Source organism: Theropithecus gelada, chromosome 8, assembly GCF_003255815.1.
Source record: "Theropithecus gelada isolate Dixy chromosome 8, Tgel_1.0, whole genome shotgun sequence".
Taxonomy (NCBI): Eukaryota; Metazoa; Chordata; class Mammalia; order Primates; family Cercopithecidae; genus Theropithecus; species Theropithecus gelada.
In genome coordinates this window covers 26,396,919-26,409,100 of record NC_037676.1, presented here as the reverse complement: position 1 = coordinate 26,409,100, position 12,182 = coordinate 26,396,919, and the positions used below count along the sequence as shown (strand labels likewise).

Below are 12,182 nucleotides of genomic sequence, written 5' to 3'. Positions count from 1 at the left end.
CCCGAGTATCTAGGACTACAGGTGCTTGCCACCACGCCTGGCTAATTTTTTGATTTTTGGTAGAGACAGGGTTTCACCATGTTAGCCAGGATGGTCTCGATCTCCTGACCTCGTGATCCACCTGCCTCTGCCTCCCAAAGTGCTGGGATTACAGGCGTGAGCCACCGCGCCCGGCCATGTCTGGTTCTTTTAAATGGAATACTTCCACTGCTTCAGCTTTCTGAAAGATGTGGGCATTTTGGGTACATACTATTTATTAGATCTAAAAGTTCCCTTTTATTCCTAGTTTGATAAGACTTTTCAAAAACTGTAAATGGATGCTTAATTTACTAAATGCCCTTTCTGCATCTATTTAGGTATTTTCTTTTCCGCTTTGGATAACAGGATTTTCTGCCCTCATAAATTAAGTTAGGGGATGAGCTCTGTTTTTTCAGTTCTCAGGAAGAGTTTGTGTTGGATTGGAATTATGACTTCTTTGAGTGTTTTGGTAGAATTTGCTTGTAGGTCTTTCTATGTGGGCCTGGTGTTTTCCTTGTGGGAATATTTAAAACCACTGATTCAATTTCTTGAATGGTTTCAGACCTATTCAGGTTTTTTACTTCTTAAGTCAGTTTCAGTGAGTTATGTTTTCCTATGAATTAGTTTGTTTCATCTAAGTTTTCAAAATTATTGGCATCAAATTTTCATAATATTTCCTTTTAATGTCACCTTTTCCATTGCTAATATTCTGTACTTATGCCTTTTTTCATTTTCTTGATCAATATTGCATAGGGTTTGTTGTTGTTTCCTAAAGAAGAGCGTGTGGAACTTTTGGTTTTCATCATCTTCTCCATTCTAAACTTTCCTTTTCGCTGATTTCTACCCTTTATTATTTCCTTTCTACTTTCTTTGTATGTGTTCTGGTACACTTCTTTAAACTTTCTTCTTTACATTAATTAATTTATTTTTTTTTTAGAGAAGGGTCTCACTATGTTGCCCAGGCTGGGGTGTAGTTACTATTCACAGATGCTATCAGAACTCGCTGCAGCCTCAAATTCCTGGGCTCAAGCAGATCCTCCCGCTTCAACCTCTTGAGTAGCTGGGACTATAGATGACATTGCATCCAGCCAAACTTCTTAAGTTGAATACTTAGTTCATTTTACTTTTTTTTTTTTTTTTTTTTTTTTTAAGACACAGCCTTGCTCTGTTGCCCAGGCTGGAGTGCAGTGGCACAATCATAGCCCACTGTAACCTTGAACTCCTCCCTCAGCCTCCCAAGTAGCTGGGACTATGGGTATGTACCGCCATGCCTAGCTAATTATTATTATTTTTTGTAGAGATGGGATCTCCCTATGTTGCACAGGCTGGTCTAGAACTCTGGCCTCAAGTGATCCTCCTGCCTTAGCCTTCCAGAGTGCTGGGATTACAGGCATGGGCCACAGTACCCAGACTTTTGTTTCTAATATAGATGTTCAAGGTTATTAATTTTCTCTCCAGTTGCTGCCTCAGTCACATTCCTGTACTTATTTTCGTTATAAAATAGTTTGAAAATGTTTTCTATATTTAGTTAAACTAATTTTTATTGCTTCTTTTTTTGGTTCATGAGCATTAGGAAGTTAATTTCTATTTTTATGACTTTTTTAAAAGTTGAGTTTTACTTTATATTCAGTGAAATGCACAGATCATGTGTGTTGTTTGATAAGTTTTACCAAATGTAGATACCTGTCTAAATCACACATCTATTAACATAGAGACCGTTTTCATGACAGCAAAAACGTATGCTTTTTCTATCAGCTCTTTCTCTTCCCTGCACGACGTGAAGCAAGGACTATTTTTATTTTTAGCATCACAGAATAGCTTTGCCTTTTATAAAATTTAACATATATGGAATCATACTATGTGATTCTCTTTATGTCTCGGTTCTTTTCTTCATTACATTGTTTTTGAGTTTTTTCATGTCCTTGCTTATATTTTATTGTCATTCTCCTCCTTCCTGTTTTCTCCTTCTTCCTCCTCTTCCTTGTTCTCCTCCTCCTCTTTCTTCGTAGTGTCACATTTCATGAAAATACCACAATTTACTTACCCATTCTCCTGTTGATGGATATATGGGCTGTTTCCAGTTTGGGGCAAATATGAGTGAAGTTGGTATGAGTGTTTTTGTACAAGTGTTTTTGTAGACTATGTTTTTCTTTCTCTTGGGCAAATACCTAGAAGTGGAAATGCTGAGTCATCTGGTAGATGGGTGTTTACATTCATAAGAAGCCAAACAGTTTTCCAAAGAAGTTCTACCATTTCATACTCCTACCAGGAAAATCCTAATATGTGACATTTTATGTCTTTAATTTTAATTATTCTAGTGAGTAAAATATTATATTCTAGTTGTTTTTAAATTAGTTTTATGATTTTATAATGTATAGTTTACATACAAAAAAGACACACATATTATTGGGCATAATTTGGCAAGTCTTGACAAATGCACACACCTGTGTGTGTAACCACCACCCTCATCAAGATATAGAACATTTCTCTCACCTCAGAAGATTTCCTTATGCTTCTTTACAGTCAATTACACCCACTTCTGCCCCAGGTTACAATCTCATTTCTACCACTCTATTTTGGTTTTGCCTGTTCTAGAATTTTACATAAATGGAATTACACATGTTGTACCCTTTTTTTGTATGGCTTCTCTCAGCACAATTTTTTTTTGAGATTCATCCATATTTTTGAGTCTAATGTTATTTATTCCTTTTGACTGTGGGTGTGCCACAACTTGTTTATCCATTCTTCTGATGATCGACATTTATTTTTTTTTTCATTTCTGGCTAATTATAAACAAATCTATGAATATTCTTGTACAATAATTTTTTGGATCTACGTTTTTATTTCTCTTGTGTAAATTCCTAGGATTAGAATGGCTAGACTATATGAAGGTGTTTGTTTAACTTTTCAAGAGACGATCAAACTGTTTTTCAAAGTGGTTATCTATCAATACCTGTGAAAAGAAGGGAAGAGGAAAACCAAAGGAAAAAGACAAAGTGGTTACATAATTTTACATTCCCTATTACAGCGTATGAGAGTTACATCCTTGCCAACACTTGGTATGGTTTTCTTAATTTTAACTCTTCTATTATGAGTGTAGTGGTTTTAATTTGCATTTTTTTTTTTTTTTTTTTTTTTGAGATGGAGTCTCGCTCTGTCGCCCAGGCTGGAGTGCAGTGGCCAGATTTCGGCTCACTGCAAGCTCCGCCTCCCGGGTTCACGCCATTCTCCTGCCTCAGCCTCCCGAGTAGCTGGGACTACAGGCGCCCGCCACCTCGCCCGGCTAGTTTTTTGTATTTTTTAGTAGAGACGAGGTTTCACCGTGTTAGCCAGGATGGTCTCGATCTCCTGACCTCGTGATCTGCCCATCTCAGCCTCCCAAAGTGCTGGGATTACAGGCTTGAGCCACGGCGCCCGGCCCTTAGGTGTTAATGTTGACCATCCTTACACATGCTACATATTCTTCTGCGAAGTATCTGTTTAAACCTTTCACCTGTTTTTGTGGACTATCTTCTTCTTATTGAGATGCAAGAGATATTTACATATTGTATTTATAAATTATTTGTCAAATATATTCTCCTAACGTGTAACATACCTTATCATTTACTTAAATAGACCTATTAATAAGCAGATTTTAATTTTGATAAAATACAACTTACCAATTTTTTATGGTTAAGGCTTTTCTTGTTTTAGCTAAGAAATCTTTGTCATTCCAAGTTCATGATAGTATTTTCCTTTATCTAGAGACTCTGTAGTTTTAACTTTTATATTTAGGTCATGATCCACCTCAAATTAATTTTTGTGTATGTGATGAGATAAACATCAAGATGCATTTTTTCCCATATGGATATCCAATTGTTCCAGCACCATTTTTTAAGAATTTTTTCTCCATTCATTTCTTCTGGTGCCTTTGTAAAAATGTAATTGACTATTTATTATTAAATTCATTTCTGACTCTGTTCTGTTCCATTTGACTATCTGCCTATCTTGACATCAATACCACACTGTCTTGATTATAATATCTTTATAGTAACCAGCAATGTAAGTCCTCCAAATTGGTTCTTTTTTTCAAGATATTTTTGTTTTATTTTGCTGTTACTATTATATGTCCTTTGCATTTTCATGTACATTTTATCATCAGCTTCTCAATTTCTACCAAAAAAACAAAAATCAAAACAACACATGCTGGAATTTTGTTTGGGATTACATTGACTATAGATCAATTTGGGTATAGAGATATATCATCCATGAACATGGTATATCTCTCCATTTAGTCTGGCTTTTAAAAATTTCTTTCAGCAATGCTTTTCAAGTTTATATGTAGAGATTTGTTTATTTTATTTTTAAAGACAGGATCTCAGCCTGTTGTCCAGGCTGGAATGAAGTGGCATGATTTTGGCTTACTGGAGCCTTGACATTCTGGCTCAAGCAGTCCTCTTGTCTCAGCCTCCAGAATAGCTGGGGCTACAGGTGCATGCCACCACACCTGGCTATTTTTTCTTTTTTTTTTTTTAAGAGATGAAGTCTCGCTATGTTGTCAGGCAGGTTGTAAACTCCTGGCCTCAAGTGAGCCTCCTGCCTCAGCTTTCCAAAATTTTGGGATTATGGGAGTGAGCCACTGCACCCAGTCCATATGTAGAGATATTAAACAAATTTTGTCAAATTTGTTACCAAGTATTTTATGTTCTTTGCTGATCATGTAAGTGACAGTTCTTGAATTTCATTTTTAAAATTTTTGTTTAGCTAGTATATATACAATTAACTTATATATTGACCTTGTAGGCTTTGATCAAAGTTTATATTTTATTAAAAGTGAGTTTTTTTGTAAGTTCCTCAGGAATTTCTTTATTTGTAAGTAGAGAAAATTTTACTTCTTCTTTTCCAATATTTATAAGTTATCTTTACTTTACTTGCCTTATTTCACAGGATAGGGCCTCCAGTACAATGCTGGCTGTAAGTGGTGAGAGTCAATACTCTTGCTTTGTTCTTGATTTTGGAGAGAAAGCATTTGGTCTTTCACCTTTAAGTGTGATGTTAATTAAAGGATTTTTAAAAAAGCTTTGCCTAAGTTTAAAGTTTCCTTTGATTCCTAGGTTGCTGAGAGTTTTAATTATAAAATATTAAATTTTAACAATTATTTTTTCTGTAGTTATTGAGATGATAAAATTATTTTTCTCCTTAACGCTGTACATATGATAAACTATATTGATTGATTTTCAAAATGTTAAACTAACCTAGCATTCTTGTGGTAAGCCCCACTTAGCCATGGTACATTATCTTTTTTATGATGACTAAATTTGATTTGGTGGCTGCTAATTCAATTTGTTAAGAATTTTTGCATTTATAATCCTGAGGATTATTTGTCTATGATTTTATTTTTTTGTACCTTACTGGTTTCATACTCTTTTGAAAGAGTTTGTTTACTGTTGGCATTATTTATTTCTTAAATGTTTGAAATAAATCAGTAATAAAACCAACTGGACTTGGAGTTTTCTTTAGGAAAAAGTTTTAAGCTACGAATTCAATTTTTTAAATATTAATGGAGTTTTTCTTTTTGTATTAGTTTCTGTAATTTTTATCTTTCAAAGAATTTGCCCATCTCATCTAGGTTATTGAGTTTGATGATATAACCTTGTTCAAAATGTTTCTTTGTTATCCTTCACTGTCTGTTGATTCTATAGTGATGTTCCCTTTTTCATTACTAATATTGTTATTTCTTCCCTTTTTGTCTTGATCAGTTTATCTAGGGGTTTCTTAATTTTATTTATCTTTTCAAAGAAGTAACTTTTGATCGTGTTGGTTTTCCTTATTTTCTTTTTTCTGTTTTATTGATTCTGGCTTTAATATTATTTTCTACCTTCAATTTATTTTGGGTTTAAATTTCTTTTCTCTTTCTATCTTATTAAAGTGGAAACATATATCAGTAAGTTTTAAATCTTTATTTTCTTCTTACTCATTTAAAACTCTAAATTTCCTAAGCATTGCTTTATCTGCATCCAACATATTTTGGTATGTTATGTTTGCAATACTATCCAGTTCAAAATATTTTCTAATTTTCTCTGTGATATTTTTTCTTTCTGATCTATGGTTATTTAGAGGTTTTTATTTTTAATTGCTAAGAACTTGTGGATTAAAAAAAAAAGGAAGACTTCATGAATTTGCATGTCATCCTTGTACAAGGGTCAGGCTAATCTCTGCATCATTCCAGTATTAGTCTATGTGCTGCTGTAACAAGTACTTGTGGATTTTACATGTATCTCTCATTTACTGATTTCTAATTATTTCCATGTGGAGAGAGTATTATCTGTGCAATTTAAGTCTTTTTGAAATGCATTGAGACTTACATTATGGCTCAGCATATGGTCTATTTTGGTTAATATCTGATGTGCCCTTGAAAATAATGTATGTTCTGGAGTTGTTAGTTATTGTGTTCTGTAAATGTCAATAATGTTAAGATAGTTAACCTAAATCATATCTTTTCAAATCTAATAGATTTTTTTTAGTCTATTTGACCTATCATTTCCTGAGAGGGTAAATTTTGTTGTTGTTGTTGATACAGGGTTGCTCTAAAAACTATAATATACATTCTTAATTTATCATAGCCTACCTTGCATTAATATTTTTGACTTATCAGAAGTGAATATGATACAAGATATTCCACTTATCCACTTCCCTTTCATTGTGCTACTGTTACTGCTCATTTTACCTTCATATGTCATAAACCCCACAATGATGATTCTCCCTTTAACAACACATGTTTTAGAGAAATTAAGAAATAAAAAAGTGTCTTTATTTTCACCACTACACTAATGAGGAAAGAAAAAGTATTTTATATTCATATACTTACCATTTCTGGCATCTTTCATGGGGGAAGGGGGTGCAGAACCCAACTTTCTAACCGATATAATTCCCTATTTCCTTTCAGCCTGAAGATCTTCCCTTAGCACTTCTTTTTATTGTCTGTGTGTGTGCAGGTCTACTGTTGATGAACTTGCTCAGCTTTTACCTATATAAAAATCTTTTATAGTCCATCTTTGTGCTTTCCATGTCATATTTAAGAAATATTTGCCTAACTGAATAGGTTTTTTTCTGTTGTTTATTTTAGAATTTTTATGGTGTTGCCTTTTACATTTAGGTGTATCCATTTTTAGTTAATTTTATGTATGTTGTGAGGTAAGAATCAAGGTTCATATCATTTCTATACAGTTGTTCCAGCACCATTTGTTGTGAAGATTATCCTTTCCCCATCAAATTACTTTGGAACCCTTGTTGAAAACTGATTGACAATATGTATGCAGATCCATTTCTAAATTCTCCAATCTGTTTCATTGTCCTATAAGTATCTCTCTGTAAAAACAGTACACTGTCTTGATTATTACAGCTTTATAAGAAGTCTTGAAATTGGGTAGTGTTAGTCTTCCAAGTTGGTTCGTCTTTTAAAGAATTGTTTTGGCTCTCCCAGGTCCTTCGCATTTCCAAACAAACTTTAGAATCAGCTAATCAATTTCTACAAAAAAAAATCTGGATGGAATTTTTCTTAGAATTACATTGAATATATATATATATTGATATGGAGAAAATTCAGATTGTAACAATCTTGAGTCTTTGGTTCATAAACACGGTATATATCTACATTTATGTGGATCTTCCCTAAAATCTTATAGTAATAGTTTTATAATTTTCAGTCTTCTAAATTTGAAGTTATACATCTTTTTCAAATTTATTACCATTCCACATTTTTGATACCATTGTGTTATTGCTTTTTAATTTCAATTTCAAATTCTGCCTTGCTAGTATATGGAAATTAATATTTGTATATTGACCTTGTGTTCTGCAGCCTTGCTTACTCACTCATTACTGCTAGTAGCTTTTTTAGTAAGTTTTGGGGAATTTTTACACAGATAATCAAGCTGTCTTCAAAGATAGTTCGATTTCTTTCTTCATTTTCAATCTAGATACCTTCCTTTTTTCTTTTACTTTCTTTATTGCAATGGTTAGGATCACCAAAGCATGGTTAAATAAAAGTGGTAGAAGCGTACATGTTACCTCCTTTCTGATCTTAGGGAAAAACATTAAGTCTTTCACCATTAAGTATAATATTAACTATAACAGTTTTGGGGGATGCCCTTCATCAGACTGAGAAAAGTTCATCCTATTCTTGTTTCTCTGTGAGTTTTTTCTTTCATGTAAATAAATTTTGAATTTTTTTCAAATGCTTTTTCTGTATATACAGAGATGATTGTATTAGTTTATTTTTACTAATGTGATGAATTACATTTTTATTTATTTATTTTTTGAGATAGAGTCTCACTCTGTAGCCCAAGCTGGAGTGCAGTGGTACGATCTCAGCTTACTGCAATCTCTGCCTCCTGGGCTCCAGTGATTCTCATGCCTCAGCCTCCCAAGTAGCTGGAACTATAGCTGTGAGCCACCACACCTGGCTAATTTTTTGTATTTTAGTAGAGACGGGGTTTCACCATGTTGCCCAGGGTGGTCTCGAACTCCTGAGCTCAGGCGATCTGCCTGCCTCAGCCTCCCAAAGTGCTGGGATTACAGGTGTGAGCCACCACATCCGGCCTACATTGATTTTTGAGCATTAAAACAACTACAAGGCTTATCCTGAGATAAATCCCACTTACGATATATTATCCATCTTAAGTATTGCTGCATTTGATTGGCTAAAATTTTGTTTAAAGCTTTTACTTCTATGTTTATGAAGGATATTGGTTTATAATTTCCTTTTCTTATAATGGCTTTATTTTATTGCAATTTGTATCAGGTTTTGCTATTAGGGCAATGCTAGACTCAGAAGAAGTTTGGAAGTGTTTCCTCCTCTTCTATTTTCTGGAAGACTTTGTGTAGAATTTGTATTATTTGTTCCTTAAATGTTTGGCAGAATTCATCAGTGAGCCTATTTGGGTGGGGAGTTGTTTTGTGGGAAGGCTTTTACCTATAAAGTTCATTTATTTCGTAGTTATATTAATAGCAATGGCGCTATCCACATTATTTCTTCTTGAGTGAGCTGTGGTAGTTTGTGTTCTTTAAGAACTTTGTCCATTTGCATGTAAGTTGTCAACTTTATTGACATAAAGTTGTTCATAATATTCTGTTACTATCCTTTTAATATCTAGGATTTGTGGTGATGGTCTCACTCTTGATAATCTCTGTCTTCCCTCTTTTATTTCTGATTAGTCTGACTAAAGACTTACTCATTTGTTGATCCCAATGAATCAGTATTTGGTTTCATGAGTTTTTCTCTATATTTTTCTATTTGCATTTTCTTTAAATTCTTATCTTTATTATATCTTTTCTTCTGTTTATTTTGGGTTTAATTTGTCCTTCTTATATTAAACTTTAAGGTTAAAGTTTAGGTCATTGATTTGAGAACTTTCTTGTTTTCTAATACAAATGTTTAATCTCATAATTTTCCCTCCATATTCTACTTTAGCTGTATCACAGAAATTTCATATGTTATGTCTTCATTTTCATGAAGTTCAAAATATTTTCTAATTTCACTTGTGATTTTTTTATTTGACTCATGAGCAACTAGAAGTGTGCTATTTCATTTCCAATTTTTGAAAACAGTAGTATCTTTCTGTGCTTATTTCTAATTAAATGCCACGTGGTCATAAAACATACTCTCCGTGATCTGAATTCTTTTACATTTGTTGAGGCTTGTTTCATGGCTCACATCATGTTCTCACTTGGTAAATATTTTATCTGCCCTTGAAAGAATGATCTTCACCCACAGCTGGTGCAGTATTTTTCCCATATTATTAGGTCAGATTGGCCGACAGTTATGTCTTCTATATCCTTACTGATTTTCTGTTTATTTATTCTATCAGTTATTGAGAGAGAGATTCTGTTTTTTGTCTTTGTTACTGTAGTCTAGAATAGCTCTTACTGTAGAACTACAGTGGTTTTACTTTTAAGCTATGGATTTTCTGGTGTCTCAACTGAATGCATGGTGCTGTTTAGTAAGGCCTAGCTGGTCAGACCTCCACAATTCCCCACTGCTGTATACCCGTCAGCATCTCTAGTCAGCTCACAGATTTTTGCCCCACAGATTTGAGCTGATACATCACTCAAGGGGAAGTCTGTGCAGATATCTGAGCTCCTTCTGTGCACAGCACAGTACCCCATCCAATTCCAGCTGCCTTGGCAGCCCCAAACTGCAGGCACCGTTTCTTCTTCCCATGAGACCATAGCTCTGTTTGGGTTCCACTTCTCTGTGTGGTAGTTTGGAAAGTGGCCCCAAACAGGAAGCTAAGGTGAATCTGGAACTAGCCTTTTCTGTAGGTAGTACAGTATGGGGCAGCTAGTTACAACTCAATAGCTATTTGTTGAATGAGTGAAGGAATTCAGTGGGATCCGCACACTGCCTATTAAGGTTTTAAATGTATCTACGTCTGGAAGAAGGGAAGCCTGTGAAGCTGAAATAATGACGATGATGGATGATGGGGAACAAGCAAGTCCCAAGTTGTAAACTTGGGGAACAAGCTTGTCTGGTGGTTCAGAAGAAGAAGAAACCATCATATTACACATCTGGGTAAAATCATGTGGATATTCCCTTTCTCCCTTTTCCTATGGGGAGCTCTGTTTTATCAAAAGGCAGAGTGTTGGAAACAACAGAGTTGGGTTTGAGCAGTGGTGTCCAAATATTTTAATCACATCCCCCATTAGTAAAATAGAAATTTAAATCATCTTCCTAATATAGGTACATTTATTTATTTATAAATTATTTTCAGGTATCATAATTGGCTAGTGTCTCAAGGCATAATATGCACTTAAGATGATGCTTACCATTAAGGATAGTAAACAAATTCATTCTCAAATTATATTCTTGGTCATCCTGGGCTTTATGGCTGGCTTTATATCATATCCGATTATGTGAAAACAAAGTGTGACTTAGAATAGATGAAACACCTTGAGATGTTCTAATATTTAATAGTTTGTTCCTCACTTTAGGGGATTTCATTGGACACCTATGTTGGAGACCTTTGGCTTAGGGAAAAGGCCTTAGGGAAGTCAGGGGGCCTGGCTGAGGTCAGCACCTGGCTTCCTTTGAGAAGCTGCCAACTCTCCCAGCCAGAAACACGCTCCTGCTGCCATCTCCTGCACTGCTCTCACTGGTAGTGTTAGGGCAACTGAAACAGGGAAACCCAGCAGCCCTCAGTGTGAAACCTTGTCACAGCTTTGTCACTAGCTGGCTCTGGGACCTTCAGCAAGTTGATTCTGTGGATCTCAGCAATCTCAGATGCAAACACAGGTCTCATCTAATTTCCAATCCCATCTTTCTGTAAGAAGTGGCTCAGTAGAGCGGCTTCTAAAAATCCTGGGTTCAAAACCACTTAACATCTATGTGGCCTTGAGTGAATGAGTTAGCTTTTCTGAGCCTTGTTTTCCGATCTATAAAATGCAAACACACTTTGCTTGTGAAGATTAATTGAGATTATATACATAAATCAATAAAACAGTATTTTTCTATATCTCCTGCACCTGTGGCTCTCAAGTTTTATATGGGGCATCAGAATCTGTGGGAAACTGGGTGAAATAAACGTTCTGCCCCAACCTCCCCACACCCCGTACCGCCCCATTCCTCCCATCCCACTGCATCCCTGATTCTGAATCAGAGTTTCTGGGGTGGAGGCCCACAATCTACATTTATTTATTTATTCATTTATTTAGAGATGGCATCTCACTGTGTTGCCCAGGCTGGAGTACAGTGGTACAATCTCAGCTTACTGCAACCTCTTCTTCCCGGGTTCAAGCAATTCTCCTGCCTTAGCCTCCTGAGTAGCTGGGATTACAGGTGCACACCACCCTGCCCAGCTAATTTTTGTATTTTTAGTAGAGATGGGGTTTCACATGTTGGCCAGGCTGGTCTTGAACTCCTGACCTCAAGTGATCCACCCGCCATGGCCTCCCAAAGTCCTGGGATTACAGGCATGAGCCATCACACCCAGCCCGGCAATCTACATTTTGAGGGACTCCTGCCTGCTTGAACTGCACCAGTCTGTGTATACCACCTGCCACACCAAGTACAGAGTCTGGCACTTGGAAGTGTTCAAAAGAAAACAAAAGGGCAAGACAGGAGAAAGCAAGCAAAACAAAGGGCCTGTGCTCCTGCAGGTCAAACAATCCCCAGCCAGGCTACTCAGCAC

General features: G+C 35.5%; 1 non-coding gene across 1 annotated transcript; it reads right to left on the bottom strand.

The window, feature by feature from the left end:
* Positions 1 to 6,152: 6,152 nt before the first annotated feature.
* LOC112630836 lies at positions 6,153 to 6,256 on the bottom strand. Its single transcript, XR_003120969.1, has one exon. It is a non-coding gene; the product is annotated as a U6 spliceosomal RNA (small nuclear RNA).
* Between the last annotated feature and the right edge of the window lie 5,926 nt (positions 6,257 to 12,182).